Source organism: Notothenia coriiceps, unplaced genomic scaffold (assembly GCF_000735185.1).
Source record: "Notothenia coriiceps isolate Sejong01 unplaced genomic scaffold, NC01 NC01_scaffold00037244, whole genome shotgun sequence".
Taxonomy (NCBI): domain Eukaryota; kingdom Metazoa; phylum Chordata; class Actinopteri; order Perciformes; family Nototheniidae; genus Notothenia; species Notothenia coriiceps.
Window position 1 is genome coordinate 9,207,608 of NW_011369945.1, and position 12,436 is coordinate 9,220,043.

The 12,436-nt window shown below is 40.5% G+C and overlaps 1 protein-coding gene and 1 long non-coding RNA gene across 2 annotated transcripts in view; both read right to left on the reverse strand.

Annotated features, from left to right (window-relative positions):
* ankef1a (ankyrin repeat and EF-hand domain containing 1a) overlaps positions 1-12,436 on the reverse strand; it is a 56,938-nt gene that overhangs the window by 37,470 nt on the left and 7,032 nt on the right. The window lies entirely within an intron of this gene.
* LOC104964627 (uncharacterized) lies at positions 9,116-11,780 on the reverse strand. Its single transcript, XR_800443.1, has 2 exons — positions 10,890-11,780; positions 9,116-9,852 (listed from the first exon to the last, which is right to left on the reverse strand). It is a non-coding gene; the product is annotated as an uncharacterized lncRNA (long non-coding RNA).

Sequence of the window (12,436 nt, forward strand, 5' to 3'; positions counted from 1 at the left end):
CACAAGGAACACCCATTAGAAAATATTTAGTTATCAATCAAGGAATCCCCACTTTGAGGGAATCCACCGCAACAACCCGTTGTTGTTTGATGTGGTGTGACAGTGTAAACGGCAACAGCCGGTCCTATCGGTGTATTTTTCCCGTCTCTGTACAAATCAAAAAACGATTTAACACACCTCAAAGCGTCACTACCAAAACAACATAACATAAAAAAAAGACATAAAGTGACTAAATCCTCGGGTGTTTTGATCGTCACACACATTAGGGGGTTTAATTGGGGGGAGTATGGTAAAGGAATCGAAACACAATCGAAAGGGGTCAGCATACCCTCTTCTCTTACGCCCGTCGAGGTCCTCGGATACATACCCAATCCCGTCTGTTGGCTGCGCTGAAGCAGTCCTTCCCAATGAATAAAGGGACCGCCCTGAGACCACCACGAAGAAGGAGAAGACGAGGCCAATAGTCGGGGGGCACGCCCCCACGACGACGACAGTGACCGCCGATCAACAATAGGGTTCCCCTGGCATTTACAGGGTAAATTTCCTTCCTGTCGTATTCGTATCGACTCACCAAGTCTCAACTCCACGTCCGTACCGGCGCACCCGGTGGTAGAAAGACGCCCAGGCTGGTTCGGGATAAGGAGAACTAGGTCCGAACCCCACTTTCGTTTCTTCTCTAGTTCAAAGCGTGATCACGTCTCGCTCATCTGGGTCCGGGGCCCACGAGCGAAGAATTCCTTCGAATATACAACACGAAAAACAGAATGCAGTGGGAATGTGTCCCGAAAGAAAAGACAGTGGGTTGAGCTTCCACTCTGGGACGTCCTCATGAGTTAATCGGGAATACCGAAATTACCCGAGTCCAGTGCTGTACGTGGACTATACCCACGGGTTGCGTCTCTAGGATGATCAGCACTAAGTCAAGTACTCGTGCAAATGAACTGTCAAGAGAAGCGATCCCTCGGTTGTTCAACAGGGCAGCGGTCGTGGATGGGTGGAACGACCTGAGCACCCTCCCGATAAGTCCCACCTTCTCCCTCCCAGAAGGTCCCCCACGGTCCGTCGTCGAGGAAGAACGGTAAACGAATACCCAAAGTCATACCCCAACGTCCCCTGCCGAAGGTTGTGGGAAGGAGTACAGTTGAGGCGGACTCGGGTCCAAAATCCTGGACTCTAGGACTTCGCAGTCGTTCCTTGTCGAATTTGGGTTGAGTGGGTCTGACATCGGAGGGAACGTCCGGGGGAGCGAAGGTTCCCAGTTTTGCGTGCATTACCAGAACACTAGCAGTCTTCCCAGTCGTTCGGACCGTAAAACGAGCTCTCAAACTTACCACCTTTTGATCTCGGGTGTCTCGAAAGCTCGGTTCGAGTCAACCCCCTCTGTGTACTCGCATACTCATCCCCAAAACTCTCCTTTTAGTCGTCGGTAGCTGCTTACCAGGCCTCTTCTCCGGATCTTAATTAGAGACTGTTGATTTTGCCTCCCAGGATGTTAACTTTCCCTCGTCGCTCGGACAAAGATAGCTCAGACATAAACCGAGATTGATTTAAAATCTCAAACAGTCCTGTATAAAGGCCACAGTATCAACAAACGCCACCTTATATGTTTATGCACCAAAAATCAACATTTTTCATCCTATAACTCAAATGACGTCGGCCTTCCCATAATCAGGGACCCGAATTGTTCACCTCCAGTCCTCAGGGGTGCCAAATATGACAGCCCTCATCAATTTACCATTCATAAACTCCAGAGGTATATTCTGACTGAGTTTTATTGTTTAGGTTTCGAGCTGCCTCGACCTCCTAACTCATAATACAATATTTCACTAGGTTTCCCCTCTCATTGCGTTTGAAGGTTTCAGTAGACTTCACCCTGGCCCGAGTATATACGAAACAAACACAACCCCAACTTAGATATTTCGGGTTTACAGGTGCTAATTTCTCAAGACATTGGACCCAAATGCTGAGGTACAGTGCAAGTGTAGCAACTTTCTGCCACAACTTCGCGCGACTCTCCGAGCGATTTGAACAACCTTTTTGTAGCCTGTTATTTTCCGACTTAATCTGACATGCCCCTTAAAAAATATGTATATTTTCACTTAGTCGTTCATAAAGTCGCATCCCATAACTCAGAGATTGCCGACCTTCCATACTCAGGGACCGGATCACCCTCCATACCTCGGAGTTGTCCGATATGACACGACCCCTTCGGTTCATCTCATAGCTCAGAGATAGGTACCGATTTCACTTATTGTTGCAGACTCCAAGTATCCTGGTTTTCCACGCAATATTCAGACACCCAAATTTGGGGTGAAGACAACTTTCTTTATAGCGTAGAATTTTCGAACCTGGTCTGCGTTCCTCACTATTATGAATAGACCACCTTATTTATTCTAATAACTTTACTTTGTCGGATTCAGTCTAACTTATGCTATGCTTCAGTATTACTTCCCTCTTTAAAACTTGCTTCTCCTCGCACTCAATTCTCGAATGCTTTGTCACCCAAGTTCGTCTTTTAACTTATTTTCCTATCGTCTTCACAATTAACAACTTTCTTCGGGGGGAAAAGGATTTCTCCGACTCTCGACCGTCGCCCCCTCTCTCCCCCCACAGCATAAACAGACACTCTGGGGGGGGAACAAAAAAGGAGAGCTCTCTTTCGTCGTCGTCGGGCCTCACACAGCGAACAAAAAGAGATTACGGCCTTCAACCTTCCTTTATGTAACTTTTAATTGTCTAGTTACACACAAACACACTATATAAACTTTATTTATTTCTTTGTTACTAAACGACGATAAATTTGTACAGAAACTCTTGACTAACTATGGCAACGTAACCGCAACACTTAAAATACCATAAATAGTAATTGATTCCTAACATGAATTAATTATGAAGTTCCTTTTAATATATGTATGTCATTGAATCCCTTTCATTTTCTCTAAATGACTCATATACTTCATGTAATTCCCATTCCCAAAATAAGTTAATTTGATACTATCCACCTAAAAAAGGTAGATCTTAATGCTGTACCTTTCTCCTCTTAAAACATCTGTACTTTATTGCTTGAGTGACCTTTCTTCTATATATAACACTCCATAAATCCCAAAATAGTATATGTGCAATGAGAGGTCAACTACACAAATTTTCATCTATCCTTTGACTTTTGCATTTTGCTAAGGGTTTACCACAAAAATTAAATACTCTTCCTCATCTTTCATTTTTCTTCCAAAAACATTTAAACAGTTCTTCCCTTAGACAATTCACAAATTTGTAACTGTCTCCAGGACGGTGCTACCACAAAAAAACGAGGTCGGGTAGAGTGTGTCAATGTGTTCCCCACTAAAATACTCCCCGACCTCGCCTCCGTAGATTACATAACGGGCCAGAGACAGTTTCAGTTAACACAATTACTTTATTTTATAACAATCAATTAACTATTCTAAAAACACCAGATACACATAAAAGAATCAGCTAAAAGTTCATACTGGGGCATAGGAGGTACAAGACAGGGCTGGGGCTTACCAGGCAGCAATAAATAAAAAGGGGGAAGGGTCAAACTCAAAACCACCCATGACACCGCAAACCAAACAATAGGACTTGTGAAGAACACCACCACCAGGGACTGGGGTTGGCGCCTCAGGCCCACAGCACCTGTCTGACAAGAGGAAGACGGTTAAAACCTCCACACAGTATTACACTTAAATAAACAACTAAATAAATAACCAAACAAATACAACCAAATGAATTAACTTATCCAAATAAAGATAAATAACCTTGCAGCTGTAGAATGTTTTCAGGCAGTTATTTATCTTTATGCTATGCACTGTGCCTCTTCTGACATTTCTATAATATGTTATTAAATATTCCTGTATGCACTTTTTTAATATTCTAACTGATGATTGAACCTAACTATCTTTATTATAGCCCTATTGTCGTTTTTTTTTGTTTAGATATAAAGCTGCAGTTGTATTTTTGACCACTAGATGTCAGGCGTGAAACACCGCTGCAGAACTGTGCTGTTGACCTTCCTTTTCTGGCTAAATATAAACTTTAACATATCATATTAAATTAAACTTTCTTTAAATAGGAAAATGAGTCCAAATTCAACTTTAATTATGAACAATACTAAGTTATATTTTTGCCTGATTATAGGCATACTCCTTTTTTATTAATATAAAGTAAGTTGTGTTTTCTACCTGAAAGTGACAACAGGGGACTTGAATTTGGCCTTGCTGAGCATGGTATCAAAAATAAATGAACTTCAAGAAAGAATTCCCTGAACACTTCAGCCTAGTGTTTATGGGGAAATGAGAGTGGAGAAGGGACTTTTTCTGATGATGCTTACTGATTGTTGTTAAAGAAACATGGGCACAAGGAAGCTTGTGAAAGAGCAAAATATAGCATACTAGAGACAAACTGTTTACTATGACTAACAGCATGAGGTCAGAAGTTGTCAAGGCAACTGGCCAGCCATGCAACCGAGGCCTCAGAGGCAAACAGGAAGGGGAGCTGAGAACTGAGAAGAGAAACTGAAACAGCAGTTAGAGCTATGGTTAGCTGAGAGAGCAGAGTGTTCATGTGTGAAACATCTGCTCTGACAGAAAGCTAAACCGCACGCGCTAAAAGTTGTCCACTCCGCACTCTAACCCACATGCAGCGCTACATGTGCTAACCTGCACAGCTCAGCACCAGGCTGTGTTTCTTATCTCAGACCTCAGTCCCAACCCCCTTTCCCCTGTAAGGACCGGCTGCATGACCTCAACATCTTTAATGGACTTTATGTTCTTCCTTAACTGCAACAAATACAAAGTCTCTCATAAACAGGGGTGCACATAACTGGTACGCAGGTACGCATGCGCGGCAACAATCCTTAGCAAGGCTTTGTTGTTATTCCTGTGCTTATAGTTTCTTTTCAAATTGACCTGCACATTTATTTGATAAGACTTTTATTCTGCAGGTTAATTGGAAAGTGTGTGCAGAAATGAATTCATTAATTAATTTAAAAGAAAACGTTTTTCTTAAATATTGCAGATAATAGAGAGAATAATATCCTAAATGATAAAATAAATATGAAAATAAACATATCAACAATAAAAAAAAGATTGTATTTGAAAATGTATTTGAATTATTTCCCAATTTATATTCATTTATATAAATCTATCACATTTCTATTTATTTTCTGCAGATTAATTGAAAAAATGTGTAAAAATTAATTAATGAATTACAAATTGTTTAAGTAATGTGGATTATATAGAGAATAAAACCCTAAATAATCAAGTACATGTGCAGATCAATTTGAAAATTAAAATGTCAAGAAATATAAAAAATAAATTAAATATTTGTATTTAAATTAATTTGTAATTAATGCATTTAAACATGACCTACCATGTTAACGAAATGTGTTCAACTGTACAATTATTTGATATGCGACATATTTATTACATTTCTTGCCATTTTAGTTTTTATTATGATGGCAGCTTTAGTCCTCCATACAATCAAGTCTATTAAACACCAAAATAAATACAAAACAATCTTTATTATCAGCTTTACATGTTGATTCACATGTAGCTCAACAAGTACAGAGAATAAACAGTGGAAACATGTCGCGCTTCGCTGCCTTTTAGGAGCTGAGCAATTACCTTCTTTAGTTCTCTATAAACTCAACGGTCATTTTGTTCTTTGTGCTGAGACACTCCTCGGCTCTAAGTGGTTGTGAATCACACGAAGCAAAAGCAGGTGGGAACTACATGATGGAAAACATTATTACATCTCAATGTAATCAACTTTTGGCTGCAATGAAGTCCCTTTTTTTATTTAAAGCAAAAAAACTTCTACTTCTTATCCTATAAGTGCACTTAAGTTATTCCTGGCTACATCTCTTCTAATAACTAGTCTGGATTTTGGCGCAATGTGAATAAAAAATGAGTTTGAAGATTACATTTTTCAAGTAGAAGTTTTCAGTTTTAAGTCAAGTTGCATTGTTTGTGCTCAATATCGAGCACAAACAATGCAATTTAATTCAATAAATCGGCTCCAATGTCTAATATGGATCATGTTGTTTATATGCAAAGCAACACTCAAGGGTGTCACAAAAAAAATGAACAGCTGATTTGGTCATAACTACCAAAGGGTTTTGCGTTTAGAGACTATGTGACCACTACAACAACATTCCTGAAGCTAAAAAGGCTCACAAGGAAAAAACATGGATCAAATAAAAGGCAGGATTTGTAAAGGCAATTGACAATATAACTTGCTTTAAAGAGGACCTATTATGCTTATTTTCAGGATCACATATTTGTATTTTGTTCCTCTACTGTGACATGTCTCCATGTTCAAAAACCTCTTTATTGTTCTCATACTGCCTGAGCTGCAGCACCTCTTTTCATCCTCTGTCTGAAACCAGAGCCCAGTCTGCTCTGATTGGTTAGCTGGCCGGCTCAGTTGTGATTGGTCAACCGCTTAGGGATGTCCCATACTTTATGGGGGGGGGGGACCATTTTACATGCTAAAAACCTATACAACACACTACAGGAAAAGAAACCTAAAAAAGCATAATAGGGCCTTTAAAGTGTATAAGGCTCACAGAAACATAAGCCACCTGTCAGTATGCGCTGCAGAACAATAAGAAGGCACGTTAAAGAAAATATTTGGTAAAGCCATTTGCCATTTCCACATTCTCACCAAACCCCCTCAATTCTTAAATTAATTCACCATGATAATGATGTGCGTCCAGTGTAAAGTCTCTTTTAGTAGTTTGGTTAAAAAAACCTTGGCAGATTCCTATTTGTCCGACTGTTTTGCTACTTTTAGTACTGTCCCTTGAACTCTGCTTTAAGGCAGGCATGGGAAAAAGAGACCGTGCTTTAGCCTGCTAGCTGCTAACACAAGTAGCTTTCAGATACACTCTCCAACAGTGCATTGTAGAACAGTTCATCATTCTGGGTATATGTTTGGACTTACGTTGCAAGTTATTCTTTTGATTTTTATATACTTTATTATTCCCCGTGGGGAAATTGTTTCTCTGCATTTGACCCATCCTAGTGTTAGGAGCAGTGGGCTGCCATTATGTACGGCGCCCGGGGAAGTTAGTTATTTCATCTTATGTCAAATGAAGAGGTGGACATAACACACAAGAGGACACAGAAGTCTGTGCTCTACGGATAAGAGGACGTTTGGAGCGTAAAAACAACAGGGCTCTGCTGACGACAGTCCTTTCTGGGACAGAGCCCTGACTTCCCTATTCCTACTTGTTATTATAGCAGTTATGTAATTTTGCAAAATCAATGCACTCACTATGATTACACTGCTTTAACACAATCCCAGGGGCCTCTTTAGGGAATTTTTTTACACTTTTTAAAGATTTATTTCAGATTTCTTTGGCGTACATTTTGAATAGGGAGCAAGTTTCTTTCTTCTAAAAATATTTGAAGTTTGTCATCCACTCCTATAATAAGTCTATAATTAGGTGAGTAACTTAGATAAAGACACTAGGAGCCTTCAAAATAAAAGTCCCAATAAATCACTTTTTTAAAAACATATTTTTGACTCGTATATGGTAAATTAATAGGTTGCGGTTGCTGGTATCCTCCAAAGATGGACGACTTGCCGTTGATGGCGCCACATTCCCGTTCCCTATTCACTGACTTATCCCAGACTGAATGTTTAGAATCAACAGTATTGTTGTATAAACTATTGAAAGGTTAAAGATCTGCGAAAAAATATATAGTATTTATGATAAGGACACATTTTTGTCCCAAACTAATCAGAAAGTGAGGCACGGGGGTTAAATAGTTAATCCCAACATATGAGGACGTTTGATATATTGTTACTAAATTAACTAGGTCCATGGTAGAAGGGTTAACCACTCCTCCATGCTCCCTACTACAACTGTCGGTATCCACAAACACACACAGGGCAGATGCAATGTCCTGAAAGCTACCTGCGCCTGTCATGGCCGACTAAAGCACGGCTAGTTTGAATCTAGCCACCGTTATTAAAAGGCACACATCTTCAAAAAGGCTACATACACACACTCAAACACACTAGTGCTGTCAGTAAGGTTCTGAAGCGGCTTGCAGGCATTCATACATATGAGCTATGTACATGATTAACACCAGGAGGAGAGGAGGAGGATACATAGTTCCTAGCCTGTGTGTGTGTTGGTGGGTAGAGTCCTGAGGTCTGCACACACACACAGACGGATACACACACACCTCTGTTTCCACTGCGGGGCCAATCAGGGCTTCACAATGTTCGTCAGTCTTGATAACAACATGCCTTTGATTCTTTCAGCAGCTTTCTGTGGTAGAGCTGGTTTGCCAACTGAGAGATGAATTCCTAGGAAGTGTTCATTGCTTTGGTATGAACCATAGACTGTATATATGGTATGAACATGTTTCTTACTTCCAAGTAGTGCGATCTCTCTGGAGCGTAAACTGTTTGAGAGGGCAGGTGATTTGTTCTCTGTATTGTGAGGAGTCTTAGGAAGTGTGGCTAAATGTGAGGGAGATTTATTAACTGTAATACATAAACAACTTCCTGTGTTCAACTATTAGCAAATGTTCTTGTACTTCAATTCTTTAACTTGCTGTTTTGAGTGCATAAATGTGTCCTAAATCAATGTATGGAAAAATGCAAGTACCTGGAGGTCAACATTTTTTTGTGGAACGCTGGACACTTCTAACACACAACGATCGCCATCTCGGCAACGTATCGGAAGCTACGCAAACCAGCAGCGATTGTTGTTGCCGCGGTAAACACAGCACTAACAATAAAAAGTTAAACTGTTTTTTTTCAGGCTTTAATAAGCATACGAATATATTAGTTTGGAAAAGAAGCTACCGCTAATTTGTATGTCTGTATGCTAGCGCAGCGGTGTGTGATTTGTGAGACAACTCTGGTCTAAATTCACACACTGCTCAAGTGTTCATAGTGTAGGACATGGCAGTGCATCAAGGGAAGTGTCCCAATTGAGACACATCAGTTTGAGTTGAAACTGTGTACTGCTAAAAATCATAGCAGAGTAGATGAATATGAGGTGAAAAAAAACGCACTCATCTACTAGGTTGTGCAATCAAAAACATTATGGCATCCTCATAACTTTAAGTTCATTTTCTTTCATTGGATAAAAGTTACTAATTTCTTCCATTTGAATATGTGTGCTAAAGTGTTAGCACAAACACGATGGACTAAGGACATGTTGGGCTCACGAAGCGCGAAAGTGTGAGACTTTCTGTGCAAGTGTAAAACAAGAAGGTTTTACAGAGAATGGAGGTTTTTGTAGTGAGCATTCAAAGGGATAAATGAGAGATGAATTACAAGTGTAGTTTTGGTGTTGTTAATTCTAATTTAATTACCACCGTGAGTAATTATTATACAAATGGTAACTTTGTGGGTACTTTTTACCACCAGTCAGCAGTTCCTCCTCTTAAAATGAGAATTCATCACCCAGAGAAGCTACAAAAGAATCAAAGGTTTTGAACCTCGCCCCGTTTTGGCTCGGCGCTGCTTTTCCTACTCTGTGTCATTCCTATGCCCTGGAAGCTGTGATGATGCTCCCTCATCCGGGGTCAGAGGTCAGGAGCTGTTCACGTCCGAGGTTTTCATTATGACACTGGCGCGCATCTCGTGTGTGAGGCCGGTCGCTGCAGACTCAGAGTTCTGGCCGTACGCTGCCGTCCAGCCGTCCACTTCCCCGGTGTGGTAGCTGATGAGGGGTGTGGGGTCTCGCGTGCTGGTGACCCTGAAGTTGGGCTTGCTCGCGGTGACGAAGGTGGCCATGCCGGGGAGAGAACATGAGGGAACCCTGAGAACTGATGTGTTGTAGTCCTGCCTCCAGACTACACTGAGCCCCTGGGACAAGAAAAAAAAGAGAGAAGAAGAAAAAGAGGAGCATAAGCAAAACACAAGCAGGGCACAAAGGCTGTGGCTAATTCCTGACGCATGTTGAATACAGAAGTGAGATTTTTTCCTTTTTTTTCTGGACATCCATTTCCCAGTTCAGTGATTTATTTGTTTCCTCTCCTTTATATATGATTTCAAAAGAGGTGAAAAACGGTTTTGCTATTATAATTCTTATTTTTAAAATCCTTAAATGTCACTTTAGTAAAACAGGTGTTGTTGCAATACTCATTATGGCCATGACTTAGTTTGAACTACAAGACACATATTGTGTGTTAGGCAGTAATGTTACATGTGTTAAAGGTGCTGGATAAATGAAACGCTGCAAATACAGAACGCTTCATGTGCATGTGTTTTGGCACATTTGTGTTGTTTTATTTGAATTGCTTTTGAAACTGCAGCTTGTTTCTCCTAACGGAAGTGTTTTGGGTACCGTAAGTCTTAAACACAGCATTCCAAAAAACTATTTGAATCAGATTTAGGTAATGGCTCACCAGATTTGTTTTTTCCTCACTGCCTCTCATGGCTTCAGTTGCTTTGTATGTGTAACAATATAAACATTACATCTATTATATCAAATAGCTGCATTCATCACTGACACCTTTTATTACAGAAAATAATCTGAATGTGAGGGAAAGTTTCTACTTTCCTTTGTACTCTCTGTTCTCTTACCACTGATAAGAGGTAGTGTGTGTGTTACTGTGGGTACAAGTACTACAAAAGGCCAACCTCAGATCAACCTGTTAATGTTTGACAGTTCCTGACAAGGCCCTCCCTTTTCTCAGTGTCTCGCAACATTACAGGAAACACACACACACACACACACACACACACACACACACACACACACACACACACACACACACACACACACACACACACTTTCAGCAGTAGCTATGAAACAGGTAAAAACCTGTTTATCTGAAGATCAGAGCAGTTAATAATTCATTCATCACTCTCTCCTGTGTACAGTATAATGGGAGACTCACCTCTGTGTCACTGTCCGTGTCGCTGCCTGTGCAAAAAAACAAATATGCAGAAATGCAGTTAAAATATTGGTTTTAAGGTAGATCTTTGTAAAAAGACACATAGTTACAGATACAAAATGAAGAGTTTACATAAATAACATTTGCACACAATTAAATAAAAGTACATGTTAAAGAAAAATATGATTTGATATTGAACCCTGACTCTACAGGCCATGGTAGCGATGGAGAAACATAATAAAGTGGTAGAGACAAAGAAAGACTGATGGCATGATTATAACTGTAAACCGATAGAGCTCACTCTGCCTGAATGACTGGTTGGATAAGAAGAAAGGTGGATACACATATAACCAGATCTCACGGTGCTAATGACTAACTATGGAGAACTGAAAGCCAATCAAGCGTTGACTAACCAACCACTTTAGGGAATCCTGAACTAACCCTTTCAAATGCCAAAAAACGGTGTGTGGTAGTTTTAAAGAGAGGGTAGAGGGGGGCTTCAGTTCCCCGTCAGAAGCTAGCATCGCACTAGCTTTATTGACATAAAGCAATGGGATTCTTCCATTGGATTTTATATTGCAAGGTCTGTGACAAACACATGTTTATGATACTTACGTACCTTATTTCAGACGTCTAACCAAAAACATATTTAAAAAAAGCAGTGACTAGCTGAACCAGTGGTGTCTATCGTTTTTTCGAAGACAGTTTATAGTCACGCCCACTTCCGCATTACGAGTTACTACAGAAGGTGCGGGTAGGTTCGGTTCGGTTCAGTCAGACAGTCAACCCCCCCCCCCCAATGAATTTTTCTCTCAGCGGCAGGAAGTGGAGGAATGTAGAGGGACCGCAGGGAGGAGTTGCTAATTATTTGTGGTCTGATAAATAAAACTTCATTTATCAAATTTAGCAGCCAATATTGTTTTCCCTCCCAAGCTACAGTAGACATGAGATAACTTGAGCGAAGTTATCCTTATACATCCATGACGCTGGGGCTACGTCGATGCATGGTAACATCTAAACTGGGATGGTCAATTGATCGACTCAACCTGGAACTCTACTCATACACCACAGAACAGGAAGTGATTAGTGCATGTCGGCCAGATTAAGCTGTGTGTTGTAACACAAACATCATTAACCATGACCTAGAAAGATTCCTTTTAGTAAGATTGTAACCTCTGTGCCTTTAAATGGTAACTGTGGTCAAAACTCTGGTTATGCATCTCTTTCTACAAGATTACTCTCATTTAACTAGCACATTTATGCTCTTTCTTATCACAAATTGTTGTAAAGTGTGTGTGTGTATATATATATATATATATATATATATATATNTGGCAGTCGCTGATGCCCCTTTCACACCAACGCATTTTCAGCTCCGGCTCGGAGCTGGAGCCTGAAAAGTACCATTTTCTCCTGTTTACACCGCAGAGGCGCTGCCTCTTAGCTCCGGAATCCAGTTCACTTCCAGCTCCAAAAAATTGTCGGTCTAGAGCAGTGGTTCTCAAAGTGTACTATTACGTCTGGGTCTCTGTGTTTCATTAAAGTTTGGC